At 47.9% G+C, this 13,197-nt stretch overlaps 16 non-coding genes across 16 annotated transcripts; 10 read left to right on the plus strand and 6 right to left on the minus strand.

The window, feature by feature from the left end:
- Nucleotides 1-357: 357 nt before the first annotated feature.
- On the plus strand, nt 358-521 carry LOC138413102 (U1 spliceosomal RNA). The gene has a single exon (XR_011245438.1). It is a non-coding gene; the product is annotated as a U1 spliceosomal RNA (small nuclear RNA).
- A 711-nt stretch (nt 522-1,232) lies between these two features.
- On the minus strand, nt 1,233-1,424 carry LOC138413314 (U2 spliceosomal RNA). Its single transcript, XR_011245653.1, has one exon. It is a non-coding gene; the product is annotated as a U2 spliceosomal RNA (small nuclear RNA).
- Nucleotides 1,425-1,600: 176 nt separating this feature from the next.
- Nucleotides 1,601-1,718, minus strand: LOC138412664 (U5 spliceosomal RNA). Its single transcript, XR_011244999.1, has one exon. It is a non-coding gene; the product is annotated as a U5 spliceosomal RNA (small nuclear RNA).
- A 735-nt stretch (nt 1,719-2,453) lies between these two features.
- On the plus strand, nt 2,454-2,617 carry LOC138413103 (U1 spliceosomal RNA). Its single transcript, XR_011245439.1, has one exon. It is a non-coding gene; the product is annotated as a U1 spliceosomal RNA (small nuclear RNA).
- An 835-nt stretch (nt 2,618-3,452) lies between these two features.
- LOC138413104 (U1 spliceosomal RNA) lies at nt 3,453-3,616 on the plus strand. The gene has a single exon (XR_011245440.1). It is a non-coding gene; the product is annotated as a U1 spliceosomal RNA (small nuclear RNA).
- An 835-nt stretch (nt 3,617-4,451) lies between these two features.
- On the plus strand, nt 4,452-4,615 carry LOC138413106 (U1 spliceosomal RNA). The gene has a single exon (XR_011245442.1). It is a non-coding gene; the product is annotated as a U1 spliceosomal RNA (small nuclear RNA).
- Nucleotides 4,616-5,450: 835 nt separating this feature from the next.
- LOC138413107 (U1 spliceosomal RNA) lies at nt 5,451-5,614 on the plus strand. Its single transcript, XR_011245443.1, has one exon. It is a non-coding gene; the product is annotated as a U1 spliceosomal RNA (small nuclear RNA).
- Nucleotides 5,615-6,449: 835 nt separating this feature from the next.
- On the plus strand, nt 6,450-6,613 carry LOC138413108 (U1 spliceosomal RNA). The gene has a single exon (XR_011245444.1). It is a non-coding gene; the product is annotated as a U1 spliceosomal RNA (small nuclear RNA).
- Nucleotides 6,614-7,322: 709 nt separating this feature from the next.
- LOC138413315 (U2 spliceosomal RNA) lies at nt 7,323-7,514 on the minus strand. The gene has a single exon (XR_011245654.1). It is a non-coding gene; the product is annotated as a U2 spliceosomal RNA (small nuclear RNA).
- Nucleotides 7,515-7,690: 176 nt separating this feature from the next.
- LOC138412665 (U5 spliceosomal RNA) lies at nt 7,691-7,808 on the minus strand. The gene has a single exon (XR_011245000.1). It is a non-coding gene; the product is annotated as a U5 spliceosomal RNA (small nuclear RNA).
- A 735-nt stretch (nt 7,809-8,543) lies between these two features.
- On the plus strand, nt 8,544-8,707 carry LOC138413109 (U1 spliceosomal RNA). The gene has a single exon (XR_011245445.1). It is a non-coding gene; the product is annotated as a U1 spliceosomal RNA (small nuclear RNA).
- Nucleotides 8,708-9,418: 711 nt separating this feature from the next.
- Nucleotides 9,419-9,610, minus strand: LOC138413317 (U2 spliceosomal RNA). The gene has a single exon (XR_011245656.1). It is a non-coding gene; the product is annotated as a U2 spliceosomal RNA (small nuclear RNA).
- A 176-nt stretch (nt 9,611-9,786) lies between these two features.
- Nucleotides 9,787-9,904, minus strand: LOC138412918 (U5 spliceosomal RNA). Its single transcript, XR_011245253.1, has one exon. It is a non-coding gene; the product is annotated as a U5 spliceosomal RNA (small nuclear RNA).
- A 735-nt stretch (nt 9,905-10,639) lies between these two features.
- Nucleotides 10,640-10,803, plus strand: LOC138413110 (U1 spliceosomal RNA). Its single transcript, XR_011245446.1, has one exon. It is a non-coding gene; the product is annotated as a U1 spliceosomal RNA (small nuclear RNA).
- Nucleotides 10,804-11,638: 835 nt separating this feature from the next.
- Nucleotides 11,639-11,802, plus strand: LOC138413111 (U1 spliceosomal RNA). Its single transcript, XR_011245447.1, has one exon. It is a non-coding gene; the product is annotated as a U1 spliceosomal RNA (small nuclear RNA).
- An 835-nt stretch (nt 11,803-12,637) lies between these two features.
- LOC138413112 (U1 spliceosomal RNA) lies at nt 12,638-12,801 on the plus strand. Its single transcript, XR_011245448.1, has one exon. It is a non-coding gene; the product is annotated as a U1 spliceosomal RNA (small nuclear RNA).
- The last annotated feature ends 396 nt before the right edge of the window (nt 12,802-13,197 follow it).

Raw genomic sequence — 13,197 nt, forward strand, 5'->3', positions numbered from 1 at the left:
TTCCAGAATTCATAGCAGTTGGTGTTGTCTCAGAGACAAAGGCATTGTGTCATCTGGCTTTTGCTGTGATTTCTCAGAGACGGCCAGAGGTTACCCGGTGGCTTTTCAGGAAGTTTGACTCTGTTTTGGCAAGGGGAATAAAAGGACGGGAGCCAAGAAATGTGATAAATTAATTTATATGTCATTTCACAGCCTAGTCATTTCACAGCAGTGTTTGCTTCACTTCAACAAATCCTGTATCAAAGGAGGACGAGGCGTTACCGAAGGCTTTTGGGCTCTGCGAATATGCATTGCAGGCACCGTGAGCCAAACAACTGTGTCTCAGAGCTAGGGCCCTGTCTCCGGTGCTCCCAACTCATACTTACCTGGCAGGGGAGATACCATGATCAAGAAGGTGGTTCACCCAGGGCGAGGCCCAGCCATTGCACTTCGGTTGTGCTGACCCCTGCGAATTCCCCAAATGTGGGAATCTCGACTGCATAATTTCTGGTAGTGGGGGACTGCGTCCGCGCTCTCCCCTGATCATTATGTTCAATTACAAGAAATGCCGGCAAAAATGTATAGCTCTAGTTTTTACGGCGTGTTTTGTACTCCCAAAGCCACGCATTCACTGATGCCACTGGCTTGTGGTGGATGTTGGAGTGGCATTATAGCCTCTCGGTGACAGTCACCACCTTCACGGTAGGCCTCTCTTTGCTTTCCGATCCCAGTATGCAACATTCCCAACCCTCTGCCAATCAAAAGTAGACACATCTTTATTTCCTCCTGCCCTGGCTAATGTGGTTGGCTTTTGAGCCTGTCTTAGCAATACATCCCTGAACTGCATACATTTGGTCCTATATGCTGCCACCAAGCTTCTCACCAAGTCTCCCAGAAGGTCTTGTGTGAAAACAAGTTTTCATGCTTGACAAAGGCTTCCAACTCAATTTGGAATCCAGTTCAAGCTCATTGGGATCCCACTGAGAGCCGTGCATGGTCAGGCACAGACGTGTAGTAGACATCTACTGCAGCCATATCAATCCGTAAGGAATTGGGAACCCCTGATCAGAGTTTCTGGATTGTTCTTCAATCAAGACTCAAGGCAAAAGGAGACTGTGCTTATGACGTTGTATCCCTTACACACTGGCTCTCTCTCTCTCTGCCGGACCATTACCTTCATTTCCTTCACCCGCTGTGAATTGACTTTTGAAACAGGACAATTGTTTGAGTGCTTGGTTTTCTACAAGGTAAGAACAGAGTGCACCGTTCCCAGCGGCACTGCAATGCTAGGTCGATGCGTGGAGTGAAAGGAGCAAGCTCCAAATTTCAGCCCCTCGTGCTAAAAATCGGCTTAATATGTAGTCCTCTTATAGAGGACATATCAGATATTAAACTGATAAGAACAGATACTACACTTGATCTTAGCCAAAAGGCCGAGAAGCGATAACCCCCAAGTGGTGGATGTCCGTGCCGAGCTCTTGGCACAAATCTCACGTGTTGTGGTACCTCGTACGTACGCACGCATAACAATGGCTGCTGCTTATCGCCTCCGCCCAACCTCTCCTTTGTGGACACAGGGTTTCTGAAGTTGGACAGCTCTTTGACTTTTCACAATTTCAAAAGGCTCAGCAATACAGCAAAGCCTTCCAAAAATATATTCAACTCATGGATGTTCCTCTCCACGGAAGTCTTTAGTAAAAGGCGAAAGACTTGTGCGCTTTGAAGAGAAACCAGAGTCAGCATGGCCCTCTGTTCCTGAGCAGCAGAGGAGGCTCTCGGTGACAGTCACCACCTTCACGGTAGGCCTCTCTTTGCTTTCCTATCCCAGTATGCAACATTCCCAACCCTCTGCCAATCAAAAGTAGACACATCTTTATTTCCTCCTGCCCTGGCTAATGTGGTTGGCTTTTGAGCCTGTCTTAGCAATACATCCCTGAACTGCATACATTTGGTCCTAAATGCTGCCACCAAGCTTCTCACCAAGTCTCCCAGAAGGTCTTGTGTGAAAACAAGTTTTCATGCTTGACAAAGGCTGAGACGTGTTCTCTCCTCCCCCGAGTTGGCTGTTTTGATCAGTCACGTGTGCTAGAAAAACTTGTACTGCCTGCATGCTTGTTTTCAAGAATTCATAGCAGTTGGTGTTGTCTCAGAGACAAAGGCATTGTGTCATCTGGCTTTTGCTGTGATTTCTCAGAGACGGCCAGAGGTTACCCGGTGGCTTTTCAGGAAGTTTTACTCTGTTTTGGCAAGGGGAATAAAAGGACGGGAGCCAAGAAATGTGATAAATTAATTTATATGTCATTTCACAGCCTAGTCATTTCACAGCAGTGTTTGCTTCACTTCAACAAATCCTGTATCAAAGGAGGACGAGGCGTTACCGAAGGCTTTTGGGCTCTGCGAATATGCATTGCAGGCACCGTGAGCCAAACAACTGTGTCTCAGAGCTAGGGCCCTGTCTCCGGTGCTCCCAACTCATACTTACCTGGCAGGGGAGATACCATGATCAAGAAGGTGGTTCACCCAGGGCGAGGCCCAGCCATTGCACTTCGGTTGTGCTGACCCCTGCGAATTCCCCAAATGTGGGAATCTCGACTGCATAATTTCTGGTAGTGGGGGACTGCGTCCGCGCTCTCCCCTGATCATTATGTTCAATTACAAGAAATGCCGGCAAAAATGTATAGCTCTAGTTTTTACGGCGTGTTTTGTACTCCCAAAGCCACGCATTCACTGATGCCACTGGCTTGTGGTGGATGTTGGAGTGGCATTATAGCCTCTCGGTGACAGTCACCACCTTCACGGTAGGCCTCTCTTTGCTTTCCTATCCCAGTATGCAACATTCCCAACCCTCTGCCAATCAAAAGTAGACACATCTTTATTTCCTCCTGCCCTGGCTAATGTGGTTGGCTTTTGAGCCTGTCTTAGCAATACATCCCTGAACTGCATACATTTGGTCCTAAATGCTGCCACCAAGCTTCTCACCAAGTCTCCCAGAAGGTCTTGTGTGAAAACAAGTTTTCATGCTTGACAAAGGCTGAGACGTGTTCTCTCCTCCCCCGAGTTGGCTGTTTTGATCAGTCACGTATGCTAGAAAAACTTGTACTGCCTGCATGCTTGTTTTCCAGAATTCATAGCAGTTGGTGTTGTCTCAGAGACAAAGGCATTGTGTCATCTGGCTTTTGCTGTGATTTCTCAGAGACGGCCAGAGGTTACCCGGTGGCTTCTCAGGAAGTTTTACTCTGTTTTGGCAAGGGGAATAAAAGGACGGGAGCCAAGAAATGTGATAAATTAATGTATATGTCATTTCACAGCCTAGTCATTTCACAGCAGTGTTTGCTTCACTTCAACAAATCCTGTATCAAAGGAGGACGAGGCGTTACCGAAGGCTTTTGGGCTCTGCGAATATGCATTGCAGGCACCGTGAGCCAAACAACTGTGTCTCAGAGCTAGGGCCCTGTCTCCGGTGCTCCCAACTCATACTTACCTGGCAGGGGAGATACCATGATCAAGAAGGTGGTTCACCCAGGGCGAGGCCCAGCCATTGCACTTCGGTTGTGCTGACCCCTGCGAATTCCCCAAATGTGGGAATCTCGACTGCATAATTTCTGGTAGTGGGGGACTGCGTCCGCGCTCTCCCCTGATCATTATGTTCAATTACAAGAAATGCCGGCAAAAATGTATAGCTCTAGTTTTTACGGCGTGTTTTGTACTCCCAAAGCCACGCATTCACTGATGCCACTGGCTTGTGGTGGATGTTGGAGTGGCATTATAGCCTCTCGGTGACAGTCACCACCTTCACGGTAGGCCTCTCTTTGCTTTCCTATCCCAGTATGCAACATTCCCAACCCTCTGCCAATCAAAAGTAGACACATCTTTATTTCCTCCTGCCCTGGCTAATGTGGTTGGCTTTTGAGCCTGTCTTAGCAATACATCCCTGAACTGCATACATTTGGTCCTAAATGCTGCCACCAAGCTTCTCACCAAGTCTCCCAGAAGGTCTTGTGTGAAAACAAGTTTTCATGCTTGACAAAGGCTGAGACGTGTTCTCTCCTCCCCCGAGTTGGCTGTTTTGATCAGTCACGTATGCTAGAAAAACTTGTACTGCCTGCATGCTTGTTTTCCAGAATTCATAGCAGTTGGTGTTGTCTCAGAGACAAAGGCATTGTGTCATCTGGCTTTTGCTGTGATTTCTCAGAGACGGCCAGAGGTTACCCGGTGGCTTCTCAGGAAGTTTTACTCTGTTTTGGCAAGGGGAATAAAAGGACGGGAGCCAAGAAATGTGATAAATTAATGTATATGTCATTTCACAGCCTAGTCATTTCACAGCAGTGTTTGCTTCACTTCAACAAATCCTGTATCAAAGGAGGACGAGGCGTTACCGAAGGCTTTTGGGCTCTGCGAATATGCATTGCAGGCACCGTGAGCCAAACAACTGTGTCTCAGAGCTAGGGCCCTGTCTCCGGTGCTCCCAACTCATACTTACCTGGCAGGGGAGATACCATGATCAAGAAGGTGGTTCACCCAGGGCGAGGCCCAGCCATTGCACTTCGGTTGTGCTGACCCCTGCGAATTCCCCAAATGTGGGAATCTCGACTGCATAATTTCTGGTAGTGGGGGACTGCGTCCGCGCTCTCCCCTGATCATTATGTTCAATTACAAGAAATGCCGGCAAAAATGTATAGCTCTAGTTTTTACAGCGTGTTTTGTACTCCCAAAGCCACGCATTCACTGATGCCACTGGCTTGTGGTGGATGTTGGAGTGGCATTATAGCCTCTCGGTGACAGTCACCACCTTCACGGTAGGCCTCTCTTTGCTTTCCTATCCCAGTATGCAACATTCCCAACCCTCTGCCAATCAAAAGTAGACACATCTTTATTTCCTCCTGCCCTGGCTAATGTGGTTGGCTTTTGAGCCTGTCTTAGCAATACATCCCTGAACTGCATACATTTGGTCCTAAATGCTGCCACCAAGCTTCTCACCAAGTCTCCCAGAAGGTCTTGTGTGAAAACAAGTTTTCATGCTTGACAAAGGCTGAGACGTGTTCTCTCCTCCCCCGAGTTGGCTGTTTTGATCAGTCACGTATGCTAGAAAAACTTGTACTGCCTGCATGCTTGTTTTCCAGAATTCATAGCAGTTGGTGTTGTCTCAGAGACAAAGGCATTGTGTCATCTGGCTTTTGCTGTGATTTCTCAGAGACGGCCAGAGGTTACACGGTGGCTTCTCAGGAAGTTTTACTCTGTTTTGGCAAGGGGAATAAAAGGACGGGAGCCAAGAAATGTGATAAATTAATTTATATGTCATTTCACAGCCTAGTCATTTCACAGCAGTGTTTGCTTCACTTCAACAAATAATGTATCAAAGGAGGACGAGGCGTTACCGAAGGCTTTTGGGCTCTGCGAATATGCATTGCAGGCACCGTGAGCCAAACAACTGTGTCTCAGAGCTAGGGCCCTGTCTCCGGTGCTCCCAACTCATACTTACCTGGCAGGGGAGATACCATGATCAAGAAGGTGGTTCACCCAGGGCGAGGCCCAGCCATTGCACTTCGGTTGTGCTGACCCCTGCGAATTCCCCAAATGTGGGAATCTCGACTGCATAATTTCTGGTAGTGGGGGACTGCGTCCGCGCTCTCCCCTGATCATTATGTTCAATTACAAGAAATGCCGGCAAAAATGTATAGCTCTAGTTTTTACGGCGTGTTTTGTACTCCCAAAGCCACGCATTCACTGATGCCACTGGCTTGTGGTGGATGTTGGAGTGGCATTATAGCCTCTCGGTGACAGTCACCACCTTCACGGTAGGCCTCTCTTTGCTTTCCTATCCCAGTATGCAACATTCCCAACCCTCTGCCAATCAAAAGTAGACACATCTTTATTTCCTCCTGCCCTGGCTAATGTGGTTGGCTTTTGAGCCTGTCTTAGCAATACATCCCTGAACTGCATACATTTGGTCCTATATGCTGCCACCAAGCTTCTCACCAAGTCTCCCAGAAGGTCTTGTGTGAAAACAAGTTTTCATGCTTGACAAAGGCTGAGACGTGTTCTCTCCTCCCCCGAGTGGGCTGTTTTGATCAGTCACGTATGCTAGAAAAACTTGTACTGCCTGCATGCTTGTTTTCCAGAATTCATAGCAGTTGGTGTTGTCTCAGAGACAAAGGCATTGTGTCATCTGGCTTTTGCTGTGATTTCTCAGAGACGGCCAGAGGTTACCCGGTGGCTTTTCAGGAAGTTTGACTCTGTTTTGGCAAGGGGAATAAAAGGACGGGAGCCAAGAAATGTGATAAATTAATTTATATGTCATTTCACAGCCTAGTCATTTCACAGCAGTGTTTGCTTCACTTCAACAAATCCTGTATCAAAGGAGGACGAGGCGTTACCGAAGGCTTTTGGGCTCTGCGAATATGCATTGCAGGCACCGTGAGCCAAACAACTGTGTCTCAGAGCTAGGGCCCTGTCTCCGGTGCTCCCAACTCATACTTACCTGGCAGGGGAGATACCATGATCAAGAAGGTGGTTCACCCAGGGCGAGGCCCAGCCATTGCACTTCGGTTGTGCTGACCCCTGCGAATTCCCCAAATGTGGGAATCTCGACTGCATAATTTCTGGTAGTGGGGGACTGCGTCCGCGCTCTCCCCTGATCATTATGTTCAATTACAAGAAATGCCGGCAAAAATGTATAGCTCTAGCTTTTACGGCGTGAGTTGTACTCCCAAAGCCACGCATTCACTGATGCCACTGGCTTGTGGTGGATGTTGGAGTGGCATTATAGCCTCTCGGTGACAGTCACCACCTTCACGGTAGGCCTCTCTTTGCTTTCCGATCCCAGTATGCAACATTCCCAACCCTCTGCCAATCAAAAGTAGACACATCTTTATTTCCTCCTGCCCTGGCTAATGTGGTTGGCTTTTGAGCCTGTCTTAGCAATACATCCCTGAACTGCATACATTTGGTCCTATATGCTGCCACCAAGCTTCTCACCAAGTCTCCCAGAAGGTCTTGTGTGAAAACAAGTTTTCATGCTTGACAAAGGCTTCCAACTCAATTTGGAATCCAGTTCAAGCTCATTGGGATCCCACTGAGAGCCGTGCATGGTCAGGCACAGACGTGTAGTAGACATCTACTGCAGCCATATCAATCCGTAAGGAATTGGGAACCCCTGATCAGAGTTTCTGGATTGTTCTTCAATCAAGACTCAAGGCAAAAGGAGACTGTGCTTATGACGTTGTATCCCTTACACACTGGCTCTCTCTCTCTGCCGGACCATTACCTTCATTTCCTTCACCCGCTGTGAATTGACTTTTGAAACAGGACAATTGTTTGAGTGCTTGGTTTTCTACAAGGTAAGAACAGAGTGCACCGTTCCCAGCGGCACTGCAATGCTAGGTCGATGCGTGGAGTGAAAGGAGCAAGCTCCAAATTTCAGCCCCTCGTGCTAAAAATCGGCTTAATATGTAGTCCTCTTATAGAGGACATATCAGATATTAAACTGATAAGAACAGATACTACACTTGATCTTAGCCAAAAGGCCGAGAAGCGATAACCCCCAAGTGGTGGATGTCCGTGCCGAGCTCTTGGCACAAATCTCACGTGTTGTGGTACCTCGTACGTACGCACGCATAACAATGGCTGCTGCTTATCGCCTCCGCCCAACCTCTCCTTTGTGGACACAGGGTTTCTGAAGTTGGACAGCTCTTTGACTTTTCACAATTTCAAAAGGCTCAGCAATACAGCAAAGCCTTCCAAAAATATATTCAACTCATGGATGTTCCTCTCCACGGAAGTCTTTAGTAAAAGGCGAAAGACTTGTGCGCTTTGAAGAGAAACCAGAGTCAGCATGGCCCTCTGTTCCTGAGCAGCAGAGGAGGCTCTCGGTGACAGTCACCACCTTCACGGTAGGCCTCTCTTTGCTTTCCTATCCCAGTATGCAACATTCCCAACCCTCTGCCAATCAAAAGTAGACACATCTTTATTTCCTCCTGCCCTGGCTAATGTGGTTGGCTTTTGAGCCTGTCTTAGCAATACATCCCTGAACTGCATACATTTGGTCCTAAATGCTGCCACCAAGCTTCTCACCAAGTCTCCCAGAAGGTCTTGTGTGAAAACAAGTTTTCATGCTTGACAAAGGCTGAGACGTGTTCTCTCCTCCCCCGAGTTGGCTGTTTTGATCAGTCACGTATGCTAGAAAAACTTGTACTGCCTGCATGCTTGTTTTCCAGAATTCATAGCAGTTGGTGTTGTCTCAGAGACAAAGGCATTGTGTCATCTGGCTTTTGCTGTGATTTCTCAGAGACGGCCAGAGGTTACCCGGTGGCTTCTCAGGAAGTTTTACTCTGTTTTGGCAAGGGGAATAAAAGGACGGGAGCCAAGAAATGTGATAAATTAATGTATATGTCATTTCACAGCCTAGTCATTTCACAGCAGTGTTTGCTTCACTTCAACAAATCCTGTATCAAAGGAGGACGAGGCGTTACCGAAGGCTTTTGGGCTCTGCGAATATGCATTGCAGGCACCGTGAGCCAAACAACTGTGTCTCAGAGCTAGGGCCCTGTCTCCGGTGCTCCCAACTCATACTTACCTGGCAGGGGAGATACCATGATCAAGAAGGTGGTTCACCCAGGGCGAGGCCCAGCCATTGCACTTCGGTTGTGCTGACCCCTGCGAATTCCCCAAATGTGGGAATCTCGACTGCATAATTTCTGGTAGTGGGGGACTGCGTCCGCGCTCTCCCCTGATCATTATGTTCAATTACAAGAAATGCTGGCAAAAATGTATAGCTCTAGCTTTTACGGCGTGTTTTGTACTCCCAAAGCCACGCATTCACTGATGCCACTGGCTTGTGGTGGATGTTGGAGTGGCATTATAGCCTCTCGGTGACAGTCACCACCTTCACGGTAGGCCTCTCTTTGCTTTCCGATCCCAGTATGCAACATTCCCAACCCTCTGCCAATCAAAAGTAGACACATCTTTATTTCCTCCTGCCCTGGCTAATGTGGTTGGCTTTTGAGCCTGTCTTAGCAATACATCCCTGAACTGCATACATTTGGTCCTATATGCTGCCACCAAGCTTCTCACCAAGTCTCCCAGAAGGTCTTGTGTGAAAACAAGTTTTCATGCTTGACAAAGGCTTCCAACTCAATTTGGAATCCAGTTCAAGCTCATTGGGATCCCACTGAGAGCCGTGCATGGTCAGGCACAGACGTGTAGTAGACATCTACTGCAGCCATATCAATCCGTAAGGAATTGGGAACCCCTGATCAGAGTTTCTGGATTGTTCTTCAATCAAGACTCAAGGCAAAAGGAGACTGTGCTTATGACGTTGTATCCCTTACACACTGGCTCTCTCTCTCTCTGCCGGACCATTACCTTCATTTCCTTCACCCGCTGTGAATTGACTTTTGAAACAGGACAATTGTTTGAGTGCTTGGTTTTCTACAAGGTAAGAACAGAGTGCACCGTTCCCAGCGGCACTGCAATGCTAGGTCGATGCGTGGAGTGAAAGGAGCAAGCTCCAAATTTCAGCCCCTCGTGCTAAAAATCGGCTTAATATGTAGTCCTCTTATAGAGGACATATCAGATATTAAACTGATAAGAACAGATACTACACTTGATCTTAGCCAAAAGGCCGAGAAGCGATAACCCCCAAGTGGTGGATGTCCGTGCCGAGCTCTTGGCACAAATCTCACGTGTTGTGGTACCTCGTACGTACGCACGCATAACAATGGCTGCTGCTTATCGCCTCCGCCCAACCTCTCCTTTGTGGACACAGGGTTTCTGAAGTTGGACAGCTCTTTGACTTTTCACAATTTCAAAAGGCTCAGCAATACAGCAAAGCCTTCCAAAAATATATTCAACTCATGGATGTTCCTCTCCACGGAAGTCTTTAGTAAAAGGCGAAAGACTTCTGCGCTTTGAAGAGAAACCAGAGTCAGCATGGCCCTCTGTTCCTGAGCAGCAGAGGAGGCTCTCGGTGACAGTCACCACCTTCACGGTAGGCCTCTCTTTGCTTTCCTATCCCAGTATGCAACATTCCCAACCCTCTGCCAATCAAAAGTAGACACATCTTTATTTCCTCCTGCCCTGGCTAATGTGGTTGGCTTTTGAGCCTGTCTTAGCAATACATCCCTGAACTGCATACATTTGGTCCTAAATGCTGCCACCAAGCTTCTCACCAAGTCTCCCAGAAGGTCTTGTGTGAAAACAAGTTTTCATGCTTGACAAAGGCTGAGACGTGTTCTCTCCTCCCCCGAGTTGGCTGTTTTGATCAGTCACGTATGCTAGAAAAACTTGTACTGCCTGCATGCTTGTTTTCCAGAATTCATAGCAGTTGGTGTTGTCTCAGAGACAAAGGCATTGTGTCATCTGGCTTTTGCTGTGATTTCTCAGAGACGGCCAGAGGTTACCCGGTGGCTTCTCAGGAAGTTTTACTCTGTTTTGGCAAGGGGAATAAAAGGACGGGAGCCAAGAAATGTGATAAATTAATGTATATGTCATTTCACAGCCTAGTCATTTCACAGCAGTGTTTGCTTCACTTCAACAAATCCTGTATCAAAGGAGGACGAGGCGTTACCGAAGGCTTTTGGGCTCTGCGAATATGCATTGCAGGCACCGTGAGCCAAACAACTGTGTCTCAGAGCTAGGGCCCTGTCTCCGGTGCTCCCAACTCATACTTACCTGGCAGGGGAGATACCATGATCAAGAAGGTGGTTCACCCAGGGCGAGGCCCAGCCATTGCACTTCGGTTGTGCTGACCCCTGCGAATTCCCCAAATGTGGGAATCTCGACTGCATAATTTCTGGTAGTGGGGGACTGCGTCCGCGCTCTCCCCTGATCATTATGTTCAATTACAAGAAATGCCGGCAAAAATGTATAGCTCTAGTTTTTACGGCGTGTTTTGTACTCCCAAAGCCACGCATTCACTGATGCCACTGGCTTGTGGTGGATGTTGGAGTGGCATTATAGCCTCTCGGTGACAGTCACCACCTTCACGGTAGGCCTCTCTTTGCTTTCCTATCCCAGTATGCAACATTCCCAACCCTCTGCCAATCAAAAGTAGACACATCTTTATTTCCTCCTGCCCTGGCTAATGTGGTTGGCTTTTGAGCCTGTCTTAGCAATACATCCCTGAACTGCATACATTTGGTCCTAAATGCTGCCACCAAGCTTCTCACCAAGTCTCCCAGAAGGTCTTGTGTGAAAACAAGTTTTCATGCTTGACAAAGGCTGAGACGTGTTCTCTCCTCCCCCGAGTTGGCTGTTTTGATCAGTCACGTATGCTAGAAAAACTTGTACTGCCTGCATGCTTGTTTTCCAGAATTCATAGCAGTTGGTGTTGTCTCAGAGACAAAGGCATTGTGTCATCTGGCTTTTGCTGTGATTTCTCAGAGACGGCCAGAGGTTACCCGGTGGCTTCTCAGGAAGTTTTACTCTGTTTTGGCAAGGGGAATAAAAGGACGGGAGCCAAGAAATGTGATAAATTAATGTATATGTCATTTCACAGCCTAGTCATTTCACAGCAGTGTTTGCTTCACTTCAACAAATCCTGTATCAAAGGAGGACGAGGCGTTACCGAAGGCTTTTGGGCTCTGCGAATATGCATTGCAGGCACCGTGAGCCAAACAACTGTGTCTCAGAGCTAGGGCCCTGTCTCCGGTGCTCCCAACTCATACTTACCTGGCAGGGGAGATACCATGATCAAGAAGGTGGTTCACCCAGGGCGAGGCCCAGCCATTGCACTTCGGTTGTGCTGACCCCTGCGAATTCCCCAAATGTGGGAATCTCGACTGCATAATTTCTGGTAGTGGGGGACTGCGTCCGCGCTCTCCCCTGATCATTATGTTCAATTACAAGAAATGCCGGCAAAAATGTATAGCTCTAGTTTTTACAGCGTGTTTTGTACTCCCAAAGCCACGCATTCACTGATGCCACTGGCTTGTGGTGGATGTTGGAGTGGCATTATAGCCTCTCGGTGACAGTCACCACCTTCACGGTAGGCCTCTCTTTGCTTTCCTATCCCAGTATGCAACATTCCCAACCCTCTGCCAATCAAAAGTAGACACATCTTTATTTCCTCCTGCCCTGGCTAATGTGGTTGGCTTTTGAGCCTGTCTTAGCAATACATCCCTGAACTGCATACATTTGGTCCTAAATGCTGCCACCAAGCTTCTCACCAAGTCTCCCAGAAGGTCTTGTGTGAAAACAAGTTTTCATGCTTGACAAAGGCTGAGACGTGTTCTCTCCTCCCCCGAGTTGGCTGTTTTGATCAGTCACGTATGCTAGAAAAACTTGTACTGCCTGCATGCTTGTTTTCCAGAATTCATAGCAGTTGGTGTTGTCTCAGAGACAAAGGCATTGTGTCATCTGGCTTTTGCTGTGATTTCTCAGAGACGGCCAGAGGTTACACGGTGGCTTCTCAGGAAGTTTTACTCTGTTTTGGCAAGGGGAATAAAAGGACGGGAGCCAAGAAATGTGATAAATTAATTTATATGTCATTTCACAGCCTAGTCATTTCACAGCAGTGTTTGCTTCACTTCAACAAATAATGTATCAAAGGAGGACGAGGCGTTACCGAAGGCTTTTGGGCTCTGCGAATATGCATTGCAGGCACCGTGAGCCAAACAACTGTGTCTCAGAGCTAGGGCCCTGTCTCCGGTGCTCCCAACTCATACTTACCTGGCAGGGGAGATACCATGATCAAGAAGGTGGTTCACCCAGGGCGAGGCCCAGCCATTGCACTTCGGTTGTGCTGACCCCTGCGAATTCCCCAAATGTGGGAATCTCGACTGCATAATTTCTGGTAGTGGGGGACTGCGTCCGCGCTCTCCCCTGATCATTATGTTCAATTACAAGAAATGCCGGCAAAAATGTATAGCTCTAGTTTTTACGGCGTGTTTTGTACTCCCAAAGCCACGCATTCACTGATGCCACTGGCTTGTGGTGGATGTTGGAGTGGCATTATAGCCTCTTGGTGACAGTCACCACCTTCACGGTAGGCCTCTCTTTGCTTTCCTATCCCAGTATGCAACATTCCCAACCCTCTGCCAATCAAAAGTAGACACATCTTTATTTCCTCCTGCCCTGGCTAATGTGGTTGGCTTTTGAGCCTGTCTTAGCAATACATCCCTGAACTGCATACATTTGGTCCTATATGCTGCCACCAAGCTTCTCACCAAGTCTCCCAGAAGGTCTTGTGTGAAAACAAGTTTTCATGCTTGACAAAGGCTG

Source organism: Paralichthys olivaceus, chromosome 12, assembly GCF_024713975.1.
Source record: "Paralichthys olivaceus isolate ysfri-2021 chromosome 12, ASM2471397v2, whole genome shotgun sequence".
In the NCBI taxonomy this organism is placed as follows: Eukaryota; Metazoa; Chordata; class Actinopteri; order Pleuronectiformes; family Paralichthyidae; genus Paralichthys; species Paralichthys olivaceus.